A 27,891-nucleotide genomic window follows, 5' to 3' on the forward strand; every position below is an offset into this window, starting at 1 on the left:
TTAAGTTAGATACTTACATACGAAACCTACTTGTAATGGAAAACACAATAACATTTTCACGAAACAATTCCAACTCCAAAAATAAACAGCTAAATGAATTAAAAAGGACCTTCCTCTGTTGTCTTTTAACACTCGAAATCGTAAATATATTTTGTGTAAAATTCTATGTTAAATTTAATGAATGTCGGAATTTGTTAACATAGCACTTAAGTTGTTAGAGCCTTCGATTGTGTGGGCCAATCTTTGAACCAATAATACCAATGTGTACATATTGGTCCCAATTATTTTGTTCTAACTAAACCCTTTTTTTTAAGAAAATTTAATGTAAATAAAACTGTTAGGAAAGATTATGTAAATTTCATACAAAGAAATACATACGTTTAATCTACATTTCAAAATAAAACCACAAAGTATAAACAAGACATAATCGACACCATGCTGTTGGGAACAGATTATATACAAACTCTTTTCTAGGAAACAAAAAACTTTTTAATCCTTTGCTACTTTAAACAAAGAAAAAAAGTCATAAATCAATCAGAGCTTCGAAAAAAAATTGCAAATAGACTTGTAACGCACCCTTACAAGAAGTCAATTTTTTGTTGCAACGGTATTTAAGGGATTAAAACAACCGCATGCAAATTATTACAATGAGAGAGATTATTGTATTTTGATGTCTGTTGAATGAATTTTGGTTATTCCAAGTAACGATTTTTTTTCACTTCTCTCATGGATGGAGGCTGATCTTAATATTTAATAATTGTGTAGTCCAGGAAGTGATTACTAAATACGAATACTGTTTTAATTTTAATACCTGCTTTGTTTACACTTGAAATGTATTAATTGTATTGCTGATATTTATTTGATTTTGGTTTAATAATAAATAAGGACTTAATTTACTGTTTGAATATAAAGAAAACTTTAACTAAATACGTTTTATTTATTTTACAGGTACGCAGTAAGACTTCTTTACTATTTCAACTTTAAATAGGTCAGTGCCATTTTTAAAAAATAATATTACTCGTTTTCCTCGTCACGTATTTAGATTTTTTAGCAAAAAAGCGCTTTAATCTTTTCTTTAAAATGCGCCAACATTTTAAACAGAGCTTGGGTCACGGGTCGCCGCCACTCGCCTGTGCCTGCTCCGCGTAGAATATAGAATAATACCTCAATTGTTTCAACTCCGCATTCCGGCCCTTTCGATACAATGTAGACGACAGACAAGACTGACGTATCTATTTTCATAGTAATTTTAAAACAGCTTTTTAATTTGCGTGTCTATAATCCGGAATATTATATCATTTATACCATAATGGAATTCACAGGATACATCTTACTCTACTACTTTAAACTACGGAGTTAGATATTAATCTAAATCCTGGAATAATATAATTTCTCCGCGATGCAAAATGGAAAATGCTATTCCAATTTAGTTTGCTTGACCGGTATCGATGACAAGATTTTAATTCAGTATTGTTGATTACGAATCTACTGAATTTAGAAGATCTATAACATTTAAAAATACGACACAAAATATATAAGTCTGTCTCGTCTCAAGTCTGCACTGTCCCTCAAACACATCATACGATTTGTATCAATGTTTTAATCGATAATCAAAGTTATAAAATTGCTATATTTTTACGGCGATATAAAGAGGCGTGAAACGAAGTCCTCACGTCTTAAAATAATTTCCGCTGCGTCATCAAGCCCTTAGGTTAAGATAATAACGTGTTATTAACAATAACTAAAATAACTTTAACTTTATCGTGGCACTAAAATGGAAAGGTAATCGAACTAGTACATAAAGATCTCTACAATTACAAAAGAGGTCTTTAAAGAAGTTAATTACGATTCTTTTGATAGTGATGTGCGTTTATATGTATTGTTCTTTATGATGGTTTCGCTGATCTAGTCGATTCTGGGTTCAAATCCCGGATGAAGGTGATTTAATTTACTTAGGGCTTTGTGCAAGCCTTTATGTGTAGGTAACACCCACTCATCATATATTCTACTGCAAAACAGCAATACTTAGTATTGACGAGCTCTGATTTGAAGTTCAGTGACCCACAGGCGACAGGAGATGTTAGGAATGGTTAAAATTTCTTACGGCACTGATGTCTATGAGCTGTAATCACCCTTAACCATCAAGTATCCGTCCCTTGGAAAGCACAGAGTAATTATGCTGATACGTAGAGTAAAGCTATATGAATATCGATAAAGTCGTATTTATTACGATTTATACTTAACACCGAGTTGAATTATCCGTCTTTAATAAAAAATCATCTTGTGTAGAAGCAACATTATTGTAAAACAATGAATTAATTTTTTAACCCTGTGACAAAGTATCTCTTTGTAAATAGTTTTACAGATGTTAACGTAACGATAAGTTTAAACTGTAATCAAATTTTAATAAAGCAATTAACCTTTAATCGTTACATAATAATACGATCGGATTTATTATGAACTTCATTATAATTAAAGTATAATTCGTCTTATATGATTTGTAATATAAATAAATTCACACAAGTTGACTTCTTATCAAGTGCAATTATGAAAAAAATAAATCAATAAATTCTGTACATTTCATAAGCGACAATCTTTTAATATTACTTTTAATAAGAACGTTAAGAGCATACGTACACTACGCTACAATATTACGGATAGGTGATAGTTTTCCAAACGATGTCTCGTGTTTTTCCTTTTAAGATTGGAACACTTAAAACTTAGTGTTTGGACTGATATTAAATCGATCTTCCTTTAAAATTCAAGTGTTCTATCATTTATTTGTTAACTTTAAGATTCATTTTCAATTATAGAGATTTTTAAAAGACCCTGGAACAAAAATGTCGTTATAAGCAAATGCTATCGACATAATATAACATTAATCCACCCAATAGTAATAAAATGTTACAATCAATAAAAGATTTATACATAATTTTACTAATTAAAATCTCATAATTCATAGTTCAAATATAAACTTAAACATTTGCTTTATTACGGATCGTCTTACGTATCGTTATTAAATTATCATTAAGAATGCTACGATGCCATTTTCCTGCTTTCGTAAATCGTCTGAGCTATTAAGCTTGTTTTAATCTTTGCGTTTTTGAATAAACTCGAACAAATCTTATCCGCGTTGAGATCAAAACGAGTACTGAAAGATTTTCGACACGACTCCAATACTTTCCGATTATATCTAATACTCTTAACTTAAAAAAATATACGTATTCAGAGCAGATATAAATCGTATGTGAATCTTAACAAAATTTATTACAGCAAGTTTTTTAAACGATTATAAAATGACCACGGAAAGTGTTCTTCTTTAACAATACACTGAATAACGTTTTCATAGTTACAAGAAACTAAACAGTCGCCTGTTTAATTGATTAAGAAACGATTTAAAAAAAACAGTCTAAAAATAAATATATTTTTTAAATAATGTAATAAAAACTTTTTCGATGTTTATATTTTATTATCAAATATCACACACAGTGATATCGAAGACCGTTGCAAAATCTGTAATAGCCTCATTTCAACACGTAATAAAGAAATGCGTCCGTACAAGATATCGTATCTCAAACATTTCTCACACAATGAACCTTATGGCATACATAATAAGGATTATAGAGTTTAAATTACAGCTCATTTGTAGAAATTAAGCTATATCGAAGGTGTAATATCATCGTCGGATAGTCCGGCGCCCGCGGCGTTGGACACGACCAGTGATCTCTCTTTCACACGTATCGCATTTTGCTATATTCGTCTCTCTTCATCTCGACTTTCGCGTTGTCATTTTTGTGAATTGACCTTTGAACCAGAATGTAGGAACGCTGCAGATGAAACGAAAGGCACTATAACTCAGGCTGTCTGCATTAAGAGCGCGATGGACTTGGATAATCTATACACGTAATAAAACTATAACGGATGGTTTCTTTAGATAATATATATGTTAAAGGATTAATTTTGAATATTTTATTGCGGAATTAATAAAAACAAATAAAAGTTTTAAAAATATTATCAATTTATTGTTCGCATATTACGTAAACGGTTGGGTATTTTTAATGAAACTGGATAAAACTAGATCGATCCACTTTTTCGTTTTCGACAAATAAAGTGTTTCATATACATATGTCAAATAACTGTAACCCTAAATCAAACGCAATTGCGAACAAAGTTACGGGCGCAGCCTCTCGTGTTATATAAGAAAGTGAGGTGTGGGCAATTGCCGGAGGTTCCCACGGCGCTGCGCCCACGCAACCTTCTCGAACTAAACTGATCCTGCGCACAATCATTCACATTTGTTTTGTATATAAACATTGTTTATATATTTGTAAATTCGGTTTAATTTATTAAGTTTGATTACAATTTACTTATTTCTAATAAAAGTAAGGTAATTAAGGGTACCGTTGAATTAAAAAAGTATAATAAAACAATTATATAATAGAATACTTTAAATTATACAAGATAGGAATCTAATTTCTACAACTCACTAGCTCCGGACTATTAATCGTTTAACAACTAGTACAAATACAATTACAGTAGCATCGAAACATTATTAACAATTATATATAACGACGATTATGATAATTTTGTTTCGCAAGCATTACAATAATATATACGAAAATACTAAAAAGAAATGACCTCATAAAAAACAAAAGAACCCGATTAAAAGCACATATTAACATCGCTAATTTAAATAAATTAGTATTCACTGTTCACAGATAAAAAAGAGCAATAAACGCAAATACTAGTCGCAGATCGCAATCCGGCTTATATTAACAACGTATATCGGAATATTTATATACAGAGTTTTATCTTGAAATATCAACTGTCGGTGCGTCCGAGCAGTTTAGATATGTGGTGTTAAACCGCCACCGAGTTGGGTCCACGGCCTGGGGCGAATGTGAAATTAATACATTGCTATCAATTAGTGTGCAAATGCCTAGGGCTTATACACATCAAATGTTTATATGTAGAGTTTTATGAATACGTGAATTTATTGATATAATCAATTGTGGGCTGTATGTTTTAAGTTAATTTAAAATTGTATCAGAAGATTTTATTATTTAAAATTTTATTTTTACTTACGGAATTAAAACTCGGATGGTAGGTACTGTTGAAAATTTTGACGTATTTGTATTTAAAATTCATCTCGTGCTCGGTTTTTAATGAAAACGTTGTGAGGTAACTTTAGCAAATGGAGGCAATGGTAAGTCACCTCTTTTTGAAGATATCATTGTTATATGATACAAAACAAATGACAATGGAATAAGACATTAAGTTTGCCAGTATAAAATCCTATACATGTATTCTAAATGATATATATTTAATAAATACCTTCCGAAATTACACGACCTATTCATATAGGATTAACAAAAATAAAAAAAAATAAAAAAATTAAAACGTGCGTGTGAACGTCGCCTTACTGCTACTTACGTTAATGTCTCATAATGAATGTCATTTTCTATAAAACTTATCTTTACGGACGCTAGTTACATATAAATAAATATAATTTTATCTTGTCGATGTTCAAATAAATTGAAAATCAATTATTCTATATTTAATTTGCTATGTAGATTTTGAAATAAAACGATAAAGTAAAAATATTCAATAAATAAAAGCCTTAATTGATAAAAAAAATATATCAGGCTCGAAGGACCAAATTTTCTTCTTTGAAAACTTAAAAATGTCTAACAGCTTTAGCGGCCTAATATGAAATGAAATGGCAAAAGCCGCACCGCTTATTGATTTCAAACAGCGAGTTTCCACCAAACAACAGTTATTTGAGTCAACACGAGGGCTAAGTAGTTTCAGAAGTCTCAATTACATTAGATTCCCATACGCCAGGCCGCATCATTATGGGAGCACGAATAGCTTCAAGCGTTCTCAGTACAATTTGATGGTTGAACGAGTTTTTGGAATACTCGTACGCTTCGCTATTTGTCTGTGTGTCACGGATTTGTTGCAACAATGTATCTTTTTACAAAATTATATATAAACAGTGTGTATATCTAGGTATTATTATTTTAAAACAATTTATATCTCATCAAGGTATTCTTGAAATTGTATCGTTATGTCTATGACAAAAACTATCACAAATCTATCGTTCCATTATTGAGCGAATCTTTATATGTTAAGCAAAATAACTGCTTTATCCTTCGTTATCCGCTTACGATTTGGCATCTCATCCTACATAATTCAGAGTATCTGATTACTATATGACAATACGCCAAAAGCTTTAAAAGTCTATATCAATTTTATGATCAAGAGTTAAAAATTATTCCTAATTTAAATGTACTCTTGATCATAAAACAAGTCGATGTTATTCTCAAGTCAGTAAATAAATATTTAAAAATAAATACCTTTATATTTCTATTAAGGTAATATATATCCGTGATTTTATTAACACACTTATTATTTTCTCAACACACTTATTTGTTATAAACAGAAACATTTGATAGTTAAACGCAATGTTTATATTTATATTATCTGGTCCACCTAACTACTACTGGTTTGTTACTTCTTTCCCATTTACGTAACTTAACTAAATGAGGATATTCGTGGTCACATGACCTCATTCACACGATTGGCACTTAATGTCCAAGTAATAAAGTCTATATTATTCAATATTTACCAGCTCATACAGCGGTGTCCACGGTTAGCAGAAGATCACATCGAGACATAAATATCTGATATTATTTGATCCTTTGACGATCTCACGCCAAGATTGGTTCTACTGATCCCTATCAGAATATTTCATTTTATAGTCAAGCCACAGTAAAAAGCCGTTCGACTCTAGTATCCGAAGTACTTAAACCGAACAAGTTATTAGAAATTACGCATCTAAATTTTATCTTAAATGTGGGTAGTATCAATAAAATTTGTAAGGCACATGTTGAAACAAAGAGTTTTTAGTTACCATAAAGGCAATAAATCTCTAAATAACTATTTGTACACGATTTCGGAGATCGTATCGGAAATGTCCAACTGGGACACGAAAACGCGACCTGCGATTCCTTGAAACCCTTAAAGGGTCACTATTATGTTGCATATGAAATTGATCCGTATTTTCTATTTCATAAAGTTTGAATTCAAACTCAAGTAGTTCACCGCCCGCTGGGCGCGTTAGCATGGCAATACGAGAAATAAAATATCAATATTCAAAATAATAAAATCTTAGAGCGGTCACACGGCGTCACCACGGCCGCCTTAAGTTTTGCTGTCCCATAAACAAACCGCATTCAAATATCAACCCTATTCACAACGTAATTGAGTTTACGTACAATTATTTTCCTAGCACGCGAAATCGTGTTTCATCGTACGGAATCGCATAAATTCGAATAAAAATGTCAAAAATGAATTCTTGAGATAGTAATCGCAATCAAGTTAATAATATCGCGATGAAGTTCGAAATAAATAAAAAATAAACGCTGATATGTGGATACCATTAAGAATTAGTGTAGCTTATTGTCGTTTTTTTTTAAACTATTTTATACGACAACGAAGTAATTTAATTACAATCTTAATACTGCCATACATGGTAGCTTTTTTGTTTTACTAACGAGGTGTTTTATAGTCGGTAGATGGTGTTTAAAAAGATAATTTAGCATAACTTACCGAGACAATTGTGTATTCAAAAATCTTGATAAAATACTTAATTACGTCTGTGTATCACCGAACAATATAATTACACGATAATTTCAACGAATACATGAAATATATACGATTAATTGTTATTTATACGATCCACATTAAGAATTATGTTAATTTATATATGTATAATAAATTGTAAGCGATCAAAACGGTACAGAAAAAAAATACCCCAATTAAATATATAACCTCTTTAATCATTACCAGACTATAATTGAAAAAATTATGTATTTTTCAAATGACACTATTATAAAGCCAGTATTCATAGTTGTGACTTTAACTGCGGTCTTTGAACCTGCTACCTTTTAACTACAACACATTGTTGTACCAATTACCTTTACAATCTATTGCCTCACCGGGATTGGTCGAGGTGATGTTAAGTTTCTGCTGGAGCAATGTCTCCTAGCCGCGAGTACAAGTAACAAGCGTTTTTAATCACCTTTACATACAATTCTATACTTATGTGTACCGCGTGTATGTAAATGATCTCCTTGACGATTGGACCGATTTCGGTGATTGTTTTTGTGCGGGTATTTGAGTGTGTATACTCAAGATTGGTCTTTAGATCTTACTTAAATAAAATTTGCCTTAGATACATCTGCACAGAGAATATAGATAAATAAATATTGTTATAGGTGCTCTAATTCCTGAGTGAGATTAGACATAAGGTTAACGGTTTTTCACTGACATGGGTACTAAGTGTAACCAAGCGCATTTGATGGCGCATTGACGATGGAAGGCATGGAAGTGACCACCTACCATCTCATCGCCCTGACTCCAATCTGCCTACCTATTTACAATTAAAAATCATATCATTAGATAGATGATCTTTTATATATAAATACTTAAAAGCAAACGTTATAAGCGTATAACTTCAACCACCACTTAGACCATAAACTTAGTCTATGTCACCAGAATGTAGCCTCCCCATTACTTAGCTAAAAGACGCCGCTATAGTAGGAAGCTTGACCCCTCTGCACTCGCTTAAAATAATTTTACCAAGTTCATATTGAATTATCTCGAACGGCTTCGACGCGTGGGTTTGTTCCGATTGAGTCATTGCTTTTTTGAACGTGAAACAGATCAACGTTGTGTACAATTATGTATTATTTTTTTCAACAACAATACTTACACTTAAAGAATATAATTTTGCATTTTTTATTAAATGTTGCCTGGATAAAACATGCATACGAATCAAACTATGCATCTATTCGATCACGAAGGCGCGCCGCTTCACGTAAAAGTTCACATCACATCACATAATCTAATTCTTAAATTTTGATATAAAATTAAAAATCCAACCACCATCCCCTTTGCCCCCCCTGTATCTCCACTTCATTTTTATACAGCTTTAATCAAGCCCCACTAACCACTCGACCATCTCGATACATTATATGACAGTGTAATAAAAATACCTTTTATGACATACTTTCAGTCCATTCAGAGTGTGAAGTTGAAAGTTCGCTGTAAAATACGTCAGCATTTGCATAAATTCCCGTGGGTTATACGCGAGGCTGGAGGGTAGTTATAGTAAATCTCGCCGCCAATTATTTCGCGAATTATAGCTCCGTACGAGATAATACTATTACAATAATTTCAGAGCAAATGCCCTTTTGACGTTCTCATACAGTAAATTCTCACATTTAACGCTAGTCTTATTATTTATTAATAATATATAGTGATACACGCTTCTGCTATATTGTTTTGCACCTGTGGTTCTCGCGTTTATGTTTTTTAAGTATTTATTGTGTGGGATATACGTGTTGAATTAAAAAAATAAAACAAGAAATATCTTGTAAATTATCGTTAAAAAAAATTATAGGGATTCTGTGCCGAAATTAATAATGTTATTTAAAATATACTTTTTTATAACCATTATTTAGGATTTAGGCGTAACTCTAACAATGTTACTTGTGTTAGTTCAGCGAGGTAGTATTGACTCTATCTATAAAAGGTTTATTTAGAAAAATAATCGTTTACAAAAAGTTTTAATGGCTCAAAAAAAAACAGTACGTCCTTTAAAACAGTACGTCAAGTGGAAAAAACATATCCACGGAACGGTTCCGCAGATGCGAAGAGATTAACATACAATCCTTACTTACAGGATTTCAATAAATGTACGAACTTGTACCGTACCGAGAGATGAGGAGAAATGCACTGAATGCCAACACGGTGACACATCCACAGTGGTGACAGATTTTATGTTGAATACAATTTCTAATTATTTTAAATAAATTATTAAATATAAATGGTTAAAATATTACATTCACAAAACATTTTAATTGTTTATATATTGAAGTAGTATGGAATGTACTATTATCGTTGATAAATTAATGCCAGGGCATTTCTATCTGCCATCGGTATTTTAATTAAATTTTCTTAAACAAACAGATAATTAAATAATAAATTATATTGTTTATATAGCATATAAGCATACCAATTTATCGCATCATACGTTCGAATACCAATGTGGAGCCGCCAAAACACAAAGCTATCACGTATGAACGGTCTCTATTGTCTTCTAGACCTTTACTGTAGCAAAACATAACACGTATTGTTTGATTTCGCCGATAAATACTTTCATAGTAACCAAGAATTTCCTCTCAATCTTTATCAAAATATCAACTTACCTCACATTTCCACGTTACAATGAAATCGCACCGGCCGCGCCCATTGTGGAACGAACCACGCGTGAAAGGTTGGGCGCATCCCGTGACCTGCGCAGAAAGTGCACCTTAAACCATTTAGTAGCTGAGACACTGACATCCAAACAAATATAAACCTTAACGATTTTCACATTAGGTTTAATTTCAAACAAATTATGAAACGTCCAATCGAAAGTGTCGATGAAATCTAGGTTTTATGCTATAAGTAATAGGGAAGATGTGTTACTTGTTAGATGAGCCAGACTAGAAAGTTTGACTCCTAACCCTTGCCGAGACTAGTTGAATAAGTTTGTAATTTTGAATTTGGAATTAAAACGCAATTGATTTAACTTTGCTTTCGAAACGGTATGTAACTTACGACACTATAATTAAATCGAGAGGAATCTTATTGGTTTATTTTAAAAGTCAAAACATAATTTAATCATCTGATTGGACGGAGCATCTCTAAACGTATTTTAATTTATAAATATCAGTAAATTTAAACAAGTGATCTTCTGGTAAGAGTTAACAAGAAGCTTCAGTAGCTAGTATTACAGACACATTGACACATTTATAAATACACAAAACAAATGACAATAAAAAATAAAAATGAATGAGGCTTCTGTTTCTGAATTTAATTTCACAAATGTTTTTTAACCAACCTAATAATAGGTAAAGGATGTTGGATTGACACAATTTGGATGTCCTCGACGGTGGTCGTCCGCTTACCACACTTCCGACCCAGTCACCGTGACCATACGCCTTATAACCGCTACTTATACATAATAAATGGTGTTCAAAAAACCATTTTTCGTTGCAAACATATCACAATGATTTTTTACGGGCTTAGTTCTAGCCTTAACGTTAATTATATGTACAAAAGCTCCTTTACCTAAAATGTAATATTAAAAGTTACGTTATAAGTCTCGTTTTAAAAGAAGATATGTAAATAAAACAAAAAAATCAAATGAAATTATATTTAAATTATAGTAATTATTAAGTATTTTACTGAATAAAAATAAAATAACATTTTCGAACATCTGTATAGTACACAGTAGTGCGTCTAATCTGTCATTAACATCGCCTCATCCCGGACGGACACTCAATTGTCTTTGAGGTCACCTCCAAAGCCTATCGAAAACCTAATGCCTAGACATATTTTTTGTATCTTTAAATGATTCAAAATCTTTAACATTATAAAGCCTGTGATGTACATCATTCTGAAAAAATATTGAATATCTACTAGGGATATCTATACTGAAATATAATTGTTTACAGGAATAGACATTAAATGTGACATTATTGGCCTTGGTGGTAGGGCTTTGTACAAGCCCGACCGGGTAGGTACGACCACTCATCAGATATTCTACCGCCAAACAGCAGTACTCAGTATTGTTGTGTTCCGGTTTGAAGGGTGAATGAGCCAGTGTAACTACAAGCACAAGGGACGTAACATCTTAGTTATCAAGGTTGGTGGCGCATTGGTGATGTAAGGAATGATTAATATTTTTTACAACGCCAGTGTCTATGGGTGGTGACCACTTACATATCATAAAAAATGAAGCATGATGGCATATGGGCTAGGATGATAAAAATTATTTAGAACTGGCAAAATTTATAAAACAAAACTTGAAAGAAATTTAAAAAATACTAAGGTATATTTAAAATATGTCACTTCAACTAGTCAAAACTAAGCATTTTTGATTCACAATCTACAATATTCTTAAAGTTATTTATTTATCACAAACTGTCGGTAAATATATTCCCTACGAGTCTATAGAATTGTTTCTTACGGAGGATTTCGTGTAATACAAGTGAGGTGAACAATATTGTTACGTTTGATTGTCAACATTGATATTACTGTCGTAATACGAATTTGATCATCTGTTATTAACTTGCGAAGGTCGAAGAGGATACAATCTAACACAAGGCCGCGTATGAACGCTGATTAGAACGTGCACACTTGCGACTACGGCTTGACGTAAAACAACAATAAGACTTTTTTTTTTTATTACGAAGGTAGCAATGTCAAAGGTACAAGGATAGATACCATTGTTGATAGCATCGTTGCTTCTTTCAACGCTGGGTTCTGTCGGTTCTACTTATTATTACTAAATGACCTTCTCGCCTTTTTTGTCTACGACTAACAAAAACAAACTTAAAAATGACATCCAAAATGTATACATAATATGTAATCATTATCCTCTATTCAATCATTATATAAGAGTTCATAAAAATAAATAGTTCTAGATGCTTCTTCTAAAATGTAATTTATGGTAGAGATTTATATAAAGCTTGCTAGGTAAAGAGTTTTATATAAGGACTGTATTGCAGTATTCTTGTTTTATTTTTAAGTGAGTAATTACAGACACAAGAGACGAAACATCTGATACATCATGGTCGGATCATTGATGTGTGGTCGCCAGGCCCTCCTAATGTAGAAATTAAAATTAAGTAGATTGATCATGCCTTACGACTGTCTTGTCTTGTGTTTGCACAGAACCAAAGCAGTGTGTTTCCGTCGTGTTGTCAAAGGCCAAGCGATTTTGACGACCCATTTAGCGCTCTTGTGCAAGATTTCCATGGAATTAGAAGGATTAATTGCGTTTCTCTTGTCTATTCGCTTTTATAATCTGTGAACATTGTACTTAAAATGTGTTAATTATTTGAACATTTGCTTAAACATTATTACAGATTTCAATTTTCCGAGAGAATATTTAGACAATCATTTTAATGTTGAATTTAATAATTAACATGTTTTAAAACGCAAAATATCTTTCAATAAAATTTTGTTTATTCTGTAATATTACTTTATATATATATTTATCCTAATGTTATGTTCAAATATCAACAATTCCGATTTACATCATAGTATATCTTTGATATATTTATGTTCGAAATAAAAAAAATAATTTATTATCAAAATAAGTTTATTAATCAACAAGATAATATTATTCTATTGTATGATATATAATTCGAACATATATGTTTTGCTACTGTAGAATATACATTAAAACATTAAAAAATATAAATAGGTTTTTAAATACCAAGCATAAATTAATTAACACCGATTTAAGTGTTAATATATATATATATATATATATATAAATATATATAAAAGAATATATGTCAATTTTAATTATTATTGCTTCATGAATATTTAAACCGAATATATCTAGTATTTTTATAAATAAATGCACCGAGACGAGTTTAAGAAGGAGATTTATATATTGAATTACCATTTCATCGGTTTGTAAATAAAATAAATCGGTTCGGATGTGGTTATCGATCAGTATCGTGGCCGGGAGCGCGAGGGCATCTCTTGACACTTGAATGCGCAACTCATCCATATTGATCCGTCGCCGACGCAAGATCTAAAAGTTAGTGGCGGTCTTTGTAATCCAGATCGAATGCCTAATTATTTGTTTAGTGCTGCATCTCATACATCTCTATCTTATCAAGTGAACAGTACATTGTTGACTGATACATTATGCGTCGTTTTACGGAAATCCGTGACAGAAAGATTTTATTAAGTCAAGCGAAACAAATGCCGCTTATCACACAATATATATTATTTGAAACTATTCAATATCAAACCTAAATATTTAATAAGAAAATTACTAATGACTTGAACGACAAACAACCAGCGGCTATAAAAGGATTTTTATATAAATACTCTAACAATAAAAAATATAATTACAGTTATTATGAACTCACTATACGTTATTATTTACATATGCAATACAATGTTAAATAAATGTATTATGTTTTATAAATAAAAAAAAACAACGGTTTTAGTAAACGAAATATCGAAATAAAAATCAAATAAATTATTTTCAAACAATTCAGTTCAATTAAATATAATTTTAACACAGCGATGTGACATAATGATACATTTATGGCACATATACGTCTATTATTGTCGCGGTAAATAAGTGATCTATATAAATGACGTCACAGAGGCGGGGCGGCGTCATCCAATCGTATGTCAGCGCGGGTACCTATTGTCACGATACAATTTTAATGTGTGACGAATTTAAACACGTTTGATAAAACATAAATCGTAAATGGCTTTAAACTTAAACATCAATTTACTAAGATCTCAATTTACATACTATAATATAGAAAGTGGATTTAAAATATCATATTTTCGTACTTAATTTTACACAATTAATTATAAATATTAATTACTAATTAAAATAACTACACGAAAACAAAATCATTAAAAAAGCTTTTAATTAATTGAATCGATTATTTTTCGTTTAAATTTTTCTGAAAGACGATGGCCAAAATGGCGGCACTGAATTCAGGTGCATAATTTATTATTAGGAAGGAAAACGTCGCTAGGAAACCTTCATGGATCGGATGGCAATTTACCACAAGTGTATTTACCAACCCGTGTTAAAGCAGCATGGTGGAATAAGCTCCAAACCTTGTCTCAAAAGAATATAGTTACATACATACTTATAACATTAACAATACATTAACAAAGTTGATCAACAAAATTAATATCTGTGAACCCATCTTAAGAGTAATGAAATAAAAAACTAGATGGAATAAATACGGCATTTTTAAGTCTACTGTAAACATTCAACAGCCAACAATTAGCATTCTTACTAAAAAAAAACAGTGGTAACTTAAAAAAACGTTACTTATATAGCAATTGCGAGCGCGAACAATGCGCCCGCGCTGGTGTTGTGCAAAATTTCTTTTCCCCGAATAGATCTTTATGGCTGCTTTTGTTTAGCTCTGCGTCGGCGCCTCTTTGTTCTTCCACATGCCGATATTCACTTTTCGCAATCACCTAATGTTTTTACCATATCTCTAAAGATTATTGTGGAGTGGAATTGCGATTTTTAATACGTAACAGGTTTAAGCGTTTCGAGTCTTTTTTTTATTGTCGTAATAGATAACAGTTATTGCGCTCGTATTTTTATGTATTTTTCATAATTCATATTCAACTTTTTACGGTGATATATTTTAAATTTTAACGATAAGATGACATTAATTGTAATACAATTCAACTTAAGTGAATAATTATCTATTTAACTTAGTATATCCCAACTGATATTATAATTGCTAAAGTTTTTTTCGTTTCTTATGCTTTTACTAACTGCACAAGCGGGCATCATGAAAATTTGTATACATATTATAAGGGTTACAGAAAATGATACATAACCTAACACTAGTCAGCAGTGTGGTGGAGTCAGCTCCAAATCTTCTCCTCAAAAATTAAAATTAAGCAAGCCTTAGCCTAGTAGTGGTTCATTTACCGATTAGCCCTATACATATTGGATACAGTTTATTGATCTCAAAACATATAATTCCATTCAAAAAAAAACAATATGGCTCCCAAGTAAATTCAAACATGGCTAATTAATAAAAGTTGCAGAAATAAATAAAAACTGACATTTAACGTTAAATTTTATTTATTTCACTTTGAAACGAACGAGGCGCGGCTTTTGCCAACGATGAAAGGATAAATTAGCGGCGACATTAATGAGTTGCGCACGCGCATGACAAGTCGATCGCGTAGGAATCGAATCGGTATTGTATTCGAATGTGATCGATACAACGGGAGCCATTGTGTAGTGACAATGCTATACTCAGTTTGACGACTTAATATATTGCACGATACTTTCAACTCGTACGTATATATATTCGTAATATCTTATATTTAGAACAAAATATCACATATAATAAACACGTATAAAGTAAAGAGTATTCATATGCATTATGTAGATTAAAATCGTAATGAAAAAATTGTTCAAAATGAATTGAAAAAAAAAATTGAATAGAAAAATCGTATTAACTTAATTTAATCGGTAAATAAAATCTGCACATAAATAACAAAGGTTATATAACGATTGTAACAAGAGAAAATTAAATAGAAAAAACAAGCCTTATAATGTATACTAGTTTCCGCCCACGGCTATGTCGTGTAGGGGTGCATGTTATGTACACTTTCCGGGATAAAAGTGACCTTTGTACTATTTTAGAATATAAACTGTCTCTTGGTCAAATTTCATCTTGATCAAATATTTATATAGTAACAAACATCCATCCATCCCAACTTATAGAAATAGTAAAATTTATTAATAATAATAATAGTTTATAATCGAAAAAACAAAACCGTTGTGAGGTTTTACAGCCATGCGCTTTAATATGACAGATTCGAGTTTTTAGAACATCTTTTTTTTAAATCACAGTTTTTTTTACACAAAATATACAAAGGCCGTTATGTATTAAGTCTAATTGACATGCACGTCACTTAGACACGGCAAAGTCCTATTTAAACCTAGATCCAGTTCTTCGAATCGTATTTAAATCTAGTATGATTTAGTGTAATTATACAAGAAGGGACTTAACCTAATTGATTGGTCACGGATCGGCATAAGAAGGTGTGATTTCAAAGGGTAATCGAGGAAAGCGAATATATTGGAATACGTTTACCTCTTCAGATAATTTGATGATTGAATCACGTTGACTGTTAATTGCGTGTTAACAGCCTAGTACTACTAGACAGCTTTAATTGATTGCATCGCTTTTCTGAATCGCGCTATCAAGATTTTTTGAACGTTATATTTATATATATATAAAAAAATATCTGTGAGGTATGGTACCGCTTATTTTTTCTGTTGAAATCATTCAAGACGATTTTCATTGATTTTAATTTGACACAATTAAGTAATAAGTCTTTAAAGTATTTTTCTTAATATATATACAATTAATCACACGTGATCTTGAAAACGAAACTAATTACTAAAGTAATAAAGATCAGATAAAGAAAAACAAAACGAAAAAATATTAATGCATTTAGTCTCAACAAAGAAATGTAAGCATTGCTCTACAAAGCTCTTATACTGTGACACCAATTGTTTAAGACGATGTGACTCAGCCAAAATCATATTAGGATATCGATTTAAGGTCCCGTTTTAATAACAAGATCATCTTTTATAGTAATAAATGTTTTGAAATTTAATAATATGGAAATTTCTTACACTCACCCAAACAAAAAAATAGAGAGTACTACACTATGCAACAAACAAACTCTACCAATTTCTAATCTAAGCTCTTTTTTATTCCACACATGATAGAGCAGTAGTAAGCGAACTCACAATCAACAAGAGATTTGTAAATTATTTTCTAGAATTCTATGAACACTTATCAATCGCACGTAGACAAGTTTTATTAAGACGTGTATCAAATAACTTAATTCGATGAACGATCAGAAATGAAAATTCTAACATAACAAATGAATAATAAAAATTCCTAGAACATCATCGAAATTTAACCAACGATATATAACGGATGATTTGATAAATAATTCAAATCATTTAAACTTTCATATACATTAAAAATTTCACTCTATGCAATTTCACAAAAATATTATTAACCGTAAGATTAATGGCTCCTCATCAAGCGAGTATTCAGAATTTTTCCTGTCTGAAACGTCCGCGTGTCGGTCCAATGAAACGCAAGTCTAAACGTATCGTTTACAACAAACAATGGATGTATTATGTACAAAAAGAGTCAGGTGATAGGAACTTCTATCGTAATACTATTATGGCGAGCTATTGACCAGTCATCGGAGTTTGATTTGTGGGTCAGAGGTCGGCCCGGGACGATAATATTATCGTAGAAAGCTTTAATCTGGTCTGTCATTAGAATAATATAATGGAAATTCTTATTCGTCGGTTTGTCTCTACGTTCGGAATTCAAAAGTTTCACTATCACAATGCACTTGTAATTAAACTTACATTGAAATTAACAATCATTATAATTGTTTTGTCACTTCGACGTGTTAACGGCTTTCAATCAAATCCTTCTTTAATTATGATTTTTTTGTTTGCATATGTAAAATTAAATTTGTTCTTAAAATATTTAATTAAACTACATTCAGTAGAGTGTCAATTCACTGCAGAACACGGTCGTATAAAATATAACAAAGTGATATTGACTATTAAATTTAAAGGATTCGCGCATCAAAACTTCGTATAACCGTTTTTGACGAATGAAATTCGAAGTTTTTAGTACAGTTAGTCTTTATAGAATCGTAATATCTAGCGACATCACGACGTATAGTTTATACATAGATCCTATATCAAAAGCGGATACACTTTTAATTTATTGTCTTAATATATCACTCATATAACGCAGTTAGAGTTCTTAAATTCTTTAACGCTTCTTTTAAAGGTGAAATAACGAATTTTATTATCTTTGCTCGAGGCAGTCTATAAACTATAAATTTTTAATTAATTTAAAACTTTGCAACGGAATTTTCTTAATAGATTTTTGATTTATACCAAAACACGTCGATAAGTCGAATAATATTATTTAATTTATAATTTAATTAATCGATAATCTTATTTGCATTGCATATCAGAAATTGATTACAGTGTTCGTTCAATAAATTCAACCGACAAATCTATAGCAGATGTTTTACATAGATATTGATAATTTCAATATTCGAATTTTAAATTTTCCATTCGCCGAGTCATCTTACAAATCGCAGTCCCATACGTTCCATTCATTTCTTTATTTCCGAACGTGAATTCATTCATTCAAATTTGAAAATTCAGAACGCTACGTCATTCGTGACCTGCGTTACGCATTTGAAATGCTAATGCGTTGTGATAAGTCGTTGATAAGCAAATTTAGTCTCTACGCAGTCGGAATAGGGTATGGATGTTTTAAATGCGTCGGCATGTTGCATTGTATAGATTTACGTGAGATTCGATCATTGAAGAGGGTTGGTTCGAATAAATTGATGCAACTGTTGAAATATTTTGTCATAACAATTTGTCACGGGCTGTCGTGGAATTGCGTGTCAGGATGACGTGATCGCTACCCGGGGGCCTGAATTATATCGATTATGTACAATTAATCACTCGCTCATATCGATCAATAACCGAATCCTTTATCGATTAAGGCGAGCCCTTTTCGAATGACAAACGTTTGAATGAATAATTGTTGCATTTTAAAAAAAAAAAAAGCGTTGCATATGCGATCAATGCATTGGGTTTCAAATGCAGGCTGCTTTTGCATGCATTGTCATACAATCACTATAAAATAATTTCTTACAAAATAAATATTGTAATTTTATCAATAGTCTGTTACTTTTGTAAAACTAAGTGTCATAACGATTAAAATATATAATATAAACTCCTAAATCAATTTTATATGACTATGAAATCCTCACAATAATACAAAATTATTAAACAAAATAAAAATCAAAAATCTGTCATAATATAATTAAAAAACATTCACAGCACAATCACAGTTGTGAAATTGATATTATTTAAATATTTTCTGCGAATATTACCGCCGTTATAATTGAAGATGCCGTGTATAGGCTATGGAAAGGCTTTATTCGGTATAAATAATAAGACAGATATAGAATTTAATTGGCGACTGCAGGTACCGCGATGATATCTCAATGTTTAGTTAATATTCAACTCAAATAATAACTCGTTATTGCTGCCATAATAGATTTGTATCCAACTAAGCAGAGGGCTATGTTGTCACGCAGCCAAATCCAATCTTGGTCAATATCTGAATATGGAACTGGAATTATCCGGTTTGTGGAAATCTAACAGAATTCGTTAAAAAAATATATAATGATCAAAAAGTCATTCTATATAAAACATCATTTTAAATGAAACCGAACGCAATTGTAACTCGAACGCAATATTAATTATCTTCTTGTTTCTGTTTTAAAAATTCTTAACAGCAACATATTTAACGTCTAAAAATATTTAACCTTTAAACACTAGATTATAATTAACGTTAAAACGATATGCAACCAGTTTTCGCAAAGGGCGTAAGCATTTAAGATTCCCTAATGAGTATTAATCGATAGTCATTTAAATTTAAATGATTACTTTAGGAATAAAATAAAATTATCGACTATTCCTTAGTGGCTAATTGAAAAAAATGGGATTTATCAGAACAGTTTAACACATATTAAAGATATAGACTACGATCCGCAAACATTAGAATATTAATGAAGCGACAATATCTACTAAGATTTCACAGATTAATTTAATTCCGACTAATATCATATAATAAGTTGCTTAATAATTTCGAATTCGCGTTCGAATTTTGAAACTTTACAATTTATTGCCATTGCAATAAATATGACAGATGGAAGACTATTCCATAGCGCCAATTCGAATACAATATCGACTTGTATTGCACGGGTCAGGCAGTAATGACGGGACGTGCGCGCCGATTCGTGAACCCGCATAATATCATGTTCGTATTCAACACACATTGGATGCATGTCGAAATGTTACAAATACTAACGTTTTAATGTTCAAATAAATTAATTCAAGAACACTTACGCGATCATGTATTGGCTGAAATCGACGCTGACATTCGTTCGAACTGTTAAGTTGAATTTCAAATTATATTAAAATTAACTGTAAATAATTATTATTATATTTATAATTCAGTTTTTGGATGGAAAAATATGTGACAAGCCGTATGAAGCGCTGATAATCAAAGGTAAATAAGCTGTCTCTCCTAAAGACAGCTTATTTACCAACGAGCCAATGAGGTCGATCGATGCACAGATGACAGAATTTTATCTGACAGATGTAGGTATCCCCACAATGATTTTTGAACGTGGAATACGAAATAAATCAAACATAAAAATTAAGCACATGAAATCAGTGGTGCTTGCCCGGACTTGAACCGTCCATCTTCGTTTAATATCTGATTTATAGTAGGTAAACCTTTTTTAGGCTAAATAATTTGGTGGTTGGTTACTATGGTAACAAATATGACATATTGAAATAAACTATTCGATGCAAACCTGTTAAAAAAAATGTTCAAAACAAATTAAAAAAAAGAACATAATAAGTTAATCGTTAAAGATATATTAAAATAAGACATAATCACATTTGCATAATCAACACGTATCATCGTATATTTAAAAACAAACATAGAAAAACGTTAACCGGTCGTTTATTATCTCATCAAAAACCTTTACACGAGTCTGCAAAAAGTCTGGAGGTGTAGAGAAACGCGATAGCTTAAGACGACTTTATTTATGATAATCGTAATAACATTTATATTGAATTTATTCCAAATTAATAGAAAAATCCAATTTTACTTTCATTGATATTTGTATAATGCATTCTGATACTTAATATAAATTTTGTTTGGAAAGTAAATGTTTTACTTCGGACCAAGCCAGGAGATTTTTCCGAAGTTTAAAGGGGAGAAGTTTTGCAGGTTATTCCACCAGATTGCTCCTCTTTATGTTAGTGGTACAGGTGGCATATTTTCATCCCACAAACGCGGTATTTTGCTTCACCACAGAGAACACAATTCCAGAATTTATTTAAATCTTTCTCAATTAGAAAAAATATCTGGACGTCACTTGGACACGACAAATATACAAAAAGGATATTAGCCTTAGTTCTTCCAAACCACAATTATTTTCTTTTCCTGTTGTTATTATTTTTACACAGCATAAGGATCATATTAACATTTTATTTATTTTAGACCGGCTCTACTATTCAAGTTAAGACAGGCTTATTTAATCTGTATGCAGTCACAGATCACAGTATGTTACCATGAGAGCATAACAAATTATCGCCTATCAAAACGAAATCAAGAGATCGCGGCGCTGACTGCAGAGGTATTACAGATTTTATGATGGATTATTATATTCCGATCGGCCCTGCTCTTTAATGTTTAATCGCGGTTCTGATGTACAAGATTATAATCGTAAGTGTACGGGTTAAGATTATCGATATTATCGTCCGATTTTATGTTTTATGTGGAATATTCGAAAACACTTTCAAATGTATAGCAATTATTACTAAGCAACAAGTTTATTTAGTAGAATAATTTTGAATATGTTTCTCAAATGTTATACAATGAACATAATGTTATTTATTTTAAAGGCCGCGAATGTTCTTAATTTGAAAAAAAAAACAGTTTCTATAATTTAAAATGCCATTATTACTATGTATACAACCTTTTTGGTCCAAACAAATGTAATTTATATTATCTGTGTTACATTTTTCCCGCGCTATTACAAATTAGTTGCGCTCACTTACTCGCAGCCTATTTTGTGTGAACGCCATGACACATCGGTTTACATTCTGAGCGCTTTTTACTCATATTATCCTTTTATACTTATTTCATAGTCCTTGTTATCTTATTTACTTTATATTCTCCCGTCTCACGTCTTAATACACATTCGGTTCACATTGGATTTTTTGTTCGATTACTGACTTTAAGCATATACAACAAAAAGTTGCCACAAATAAAAATTCTTAAAAAAAATAAATCGTACAAATCGCGGATCCTTGTCTGAAGCAAATATTTGAAGAATCACTGCGCAGTTGTTTTTTACAGTCGTGCACTTATATTCATTTCAAGTGTATTTTATGAACATTAAAAGTCAAGTGTCAAAAATGAATCGAGATATATGTACTAAAATAAATACAATTTTTTTTCAATGTCAAGGTTTTTGTTGGCACCACAATTGACACTAAGGTAACAGGATATAAATGTCCTAAAATGAGACTAAGCCCTCTTTTCCTCTTAATAAAGGAAGAATCAGAAGGTCTTCATATACTCGCATAATACATTGCAAAGAAACCTAAGAAACCTAATATAATAACCGGTAAGTCTGACTAGAAAAACTTCAACTTACTAAGTATTTATTCGAACTTATTATAATTTATTATCATCTTTTGTTTTAGTCAATTGGTATTGATATAAAATCTGTTAGTGACCTAATAATTAAAATGTCAGTCAACAAGTCAATACACAACAGACAGACCGCTACGACCTAATTAAAACAGTTCGTATTCCACGCAAAAACATTTGCTTTTACCAATCAAATCACGAAAGTGGTTGTAAATACACGAGTCTTAGAATTTAGATTTTTCAAAACCAGTTTCGCATAGCCCTTACGCCATTGAAATTTCAAACAGTGCAACAATAGAAATTAAACTTTTCATGTAGGAGGGTGGTGACCTAGTTCCATTGGAGAATACAAATTGTCTTGGTTAAACAATACTGATTAGATTCGAGCACTTGAAGGGTTACGTTCGTTTGATACAAATAATTGATGAAAATTAAGATGATCTTGTCTACACCAAAAAGTTTTAACAAATAAAGCAATTGCTCCGAATCAATCCAATTCATTTGTTTTGTTAATGTAACAATCATCTTGTTCGATGATTACAATCATCCTGATTGCATCTTCGACTTTTACTCTGCTGCTAGCAGAGTAATAGTACAACAAAGAAACGATAACTGCAATGCTAGGACAATAGTTCACCAAAAACAAAGCTAGACTCTCCTTACGGGATCTTCCTGATTTTATTTTCTAGGAAATTCCCTATACCGATTCCCTAACATTCCCACGGAGGTCGGCTCAGCAATAATGGCGGTCGGGGCAAATGACAGGCCGGCCCGTTTCACACGCTCGCATCAAAGCGAACACACACTGATTTGTCCGGACCACGGACAAGTGTAACTGCATCGTCGTAATAGCAATAACCCTTTCTCTCGACTTTGAGATTCGTAGACAATCTTATCAGTTTTGAATTGCAATTCGAAATTTGTAAAATGCGATGTTGAATATTATGCTGGAGTTTCTAACCATTTTGAATTTAGTGGGTACTCCTTAAAATCAACTCAATCATCAGTTCAAGCAATTATTTATTTGAACTTATTCTTTAAATATTTATAATATGATAGACAGACCAAAAAGGTTTCGTTGCTGTCAGTTTCATTGGTCAATAAATTGGCAAAAATATAGAAATGTTGTTTTTTGTATAATAAATAGTACTTATAATTAAGGAATGACAAGGGTCGAAGAAATTTAATTCGATTAATTCCTCTAAAGATATCACTCGGTGAGATAATTTACGAAACAATATAGAGAATCATATTCCGCCTTATTAATTTGTGAATTTATCGTGACCCCAAAAAAAACGCGGTCATCGCACTCGAATGCAAAAATCCAAAATCGCTCGATCGTACCCGATCCGTATTCCCGTGTATTCGAGCATGTAACCCGACGCAACAGATCGATTCCCTTCAAGTACCACTTAATTAATTTGTCAGTTGCGCTTACGTATTTTGAACTTACGCATCCCATTTTTCTGACATCTCACCCTTCAAATTTAAACGTTATCCAAATCACCTTTAAGTCCATTATCAATTGTCACTTTACTTAAGACCATCGGCCCGTATGAACCAAAATTTTATGACACGCGATTTGAGAAAAGAACCGCAAGGGCCGTCACTGACTCGGCTTTATAATTTATCTCGAATGCAATCTAGACATGCAATTACCATATTAATTACTTAATATTTGGTTGACGTGCAGATTGAAAACGTTGTTTTGTGATTTACGAAGGTGTGGAGTTTTTTCGCCCAAATTGATAAAGGTGTGAAGGATCTTAAATTAATCTTGAGCAAAACGTCAGAATTGACGGGCTTCGAATGCTAAATAGCGCTACGGAAATGTTCGTCGTTTTTTTTTCTCTTAAATAGTAATACGTATATTTCAAATTTAATTTTGATGAAGATGTTTTTTGTTAATTATTAAACACGAAGATCATCTGAACATAAAAAGTGAACTTAAGTCCTAAAATTGACTTTAATCATCTTGCCTCAAAAAATCTGATATAGATAAAAACGGTAACGACCAAAGTCAAATTTCCATATCTTAAACAACATAAACACGTGTAAGCTATGTACCAACCTACAGCAGACCGAAATCGCAAGACCGTAATGCACACGACTTAACGAGCCGTTCAAAATATTAAAATACAGCAGGCGATATCATAAAACCGACAAATCATTGAGACAGTGGGTTACCAAAGGCTACAGTTCACTACGCATATTTTTAATAAAATATCATCTTTATTCCATTAACATAAGGGCTATAAAGGTTGTCGCGTATTGTAAGCGGGATCTTGTTCGATCTAATTTAGAGCGGGCGGCGTGATGAGCGGAGCGATAAGCGAGGAAGACTCCATGCTGGGTGATTTACTTGATCCGCTGGATGCGTATTTACAACTGTGCTCTGAGATTTTGTTGAGTGACCCGCGAAGGGACTTTGTATTCGCCGCATTTAAAGAGCGAGCGTTCTTGTCTCGTCTTTTTTAAAATAAAAACAAAAACTGTTTGTATATCTTTTTAATTAAAATGTGTGGTAGATTCTACGTTATTTACTTTAAATAAACCACTTACTACACCTGGCGTCAATTTAATAAACACTTACACCTTCAGACCTCAGCCAACGATTCAGAGATGTTATATCTCTTCTACTTTCAAGTGGTACACTCACTCGTCACACCCACAGTAATACAAAATATTGGTGTTAAATGCCTGCTAACAAATCTGTACCACTATTATCTGTTAAATAGTAAAACAGTATCCATAAAATAGTTAATGTCAATTATAAAACATTTATTTCAGCGACATAGAAGCACATTTAAATCGTCGCAAACGAGATATTGTCTCGTAAGTTAAATATTTATTAATAGTAAGTATTACTTATCCGTCTAGTGTATATAAAATTTAATGATTTATTGTTGTATATTATTTTATTATAAAAACTGCAACATTTCAGGATTAAAATCAATTCCATCCGAGCTATTCAAAACCGTTGTTTGAGAATACGCGTCTGGGAGACTGGAACGTCTTCGCGCACCTGTTCCGCTTACTTACATCAGCGATGTCAGCGCTTATACATACCAATACGTTTTGTACCGCCTATTGTTTGAGCTCTACAGCGCTATAGTTTTCATGATTCAACATTTAAAAACAAAGGATTTTCGTCCTTTTGAATTAGGGCGTATGAAACAAAATCAAATGGCAATTTATGTGAACTATTGCCTAGTTGACGAGGATACAGAAGGCAAGAGATAAACGATTACTTCGTCGAGTCAACTTGTGATAGGTTTTGTTCTGCGAAGTTCGCTATTTGCTTTGTTTATCTTTGAGACTGAGCGGTCTTACATATGTAAACCTATTGTGGCTAAAATGTTAAGGATTTTATTACCCCAAGATTATTGATTCTATTTCGTTCCACCGTCCAAGCCTTAACGTAAAATGTCTTTACAGAAATGAACATCAAAAGGCAATCCTAAGACTTCTTAATATTTAACAGCTAAGTTTTATTTAATTAATTTCTGTAAACTAGGAATTTTGAGTCATCTGTACATTTATCCAATAACTAAAAAACCTTTACAAAGATTTTCGCTATAACATGTAATAAAAAAAAACAAATAAAAAAAATACGTTAATTATGAAACATGATATTCGTATTAAATATGAAAAATAAAAACCGTAAATTTCAAATATTATTCTCAATAACAGTAACGAAGCACGTTCTGAAATATCGTTACGATTATTATACATTTAAATAACATCTTGATACTTATGTCTTTTGGGTTTTTGAACGTAACTTTTAACGTTATTAAATTAATGCATCTTCTTATTTCGTTAGCGATGTCATGGAGGGTATATTTTATTGAACAATTATGTGTTTTTAATTTATTTAATTGTATCTTATTTTGATAAACGTTTATGATTATTTTTATAATGTATTAATTATTAAGAATTACAAATATGCTACTTTCGGGTATATTTATTTGAATTTGATGGTTATAAAGAGAAGAGCTAATCATCTTCTAAATAAATAAAAGTAAGTGTTATTTTTTATCTATCTGTTTCGAAGATATTCATTCGATTGTAACATTAACTTTTTCTTCTTTGTATATTCGATTCATTCATCGGTATAAATGTTTTATATGGACCCTTATTATCACCGTGTTATATCGTCAAACAGCAATACTTAATATTTCCGCTTTAAAGGGTAAGTGAGCCAGTGTAAATAAAGACACAAGGGACATCTCACTTTCCAAGGTTAGTGGCGCATTGGCGATGTAAGGAATGGTTAACATTTCTTACGGTTCAATGTCTATGGGCAGTGGTGACAACTAAGATTTCCTCCAAAGGGCAATTTTTCGGATCATTTGCCATCATACTAATATTGCACATGCAGCCTTCGTATTAAATTCTCGCGATAAAATGTTTTACTAATTTTTTAAACGCAGCAAGTCTTGTTACCAAACTTTACAGTTCCCCACACGAATAGCTTAAAAATAAGGGCTCACTAATTATTGAGCAAGCTATTCAATTTACAGTATAACATTAAATGAAAATAGATATCCAAATGTTCTATGAATTAATAATCAAGAAAAATAACGTTCCCAAAAAACTATATTGAAAATATTAAACGTGAACAAAATTAAAACGCGAAACGAAACCGCCACACTACTTCTATTTATCGTCACACGATTGCATCCAATAACATGCGCCGCGGTCCTTAAAATTACCAGCTAAATGTCCGATTGTAATCTAACGTTACGGTTTATTAACAACGAATTGGGTTTGAGACGGATTCATAACGGAATTTACGATAACGATAACGTGTCGTACTTTGTCGAGATTCATTTCAAATTGAAATATTTTGCAACGTTGACGACGCGGCGTTTGGTGAGCATTTAAAGTGTTCTATTTTTAAATGTAAAAAGGTTTTATATAATTA

At 31.6% G+C, this 27,891-nt stretch overlaps 1 protein-coding gene across 1 annotated transcript in view; it reads left to right on the plus strand.

The window, feature by feature from the left end:
- The window catches only part of LOC125069280 (knirps-related protein-like), a 61,875-nt gene that overhangs the window by 20,396 nt on the left and 13,588 nt on the right, over window positions 1-27,891 (plus strand). The window lies entirely within an intron of this gene.

This window comes from Vanessa atalanta, chromosome 15 (assembly GCF_905147765.1).
Source record: "Vanessa atalanta chromosome 15, ilVanAtal1.2, whole genome shotgun sequence".
Classification (NCBI taxonomy): Eukaryota; Metazoa; Arthropoda; class Insecta; order Lepidoptera; family Nymphalidae; genus Vanessa; species Vanessa atalanta.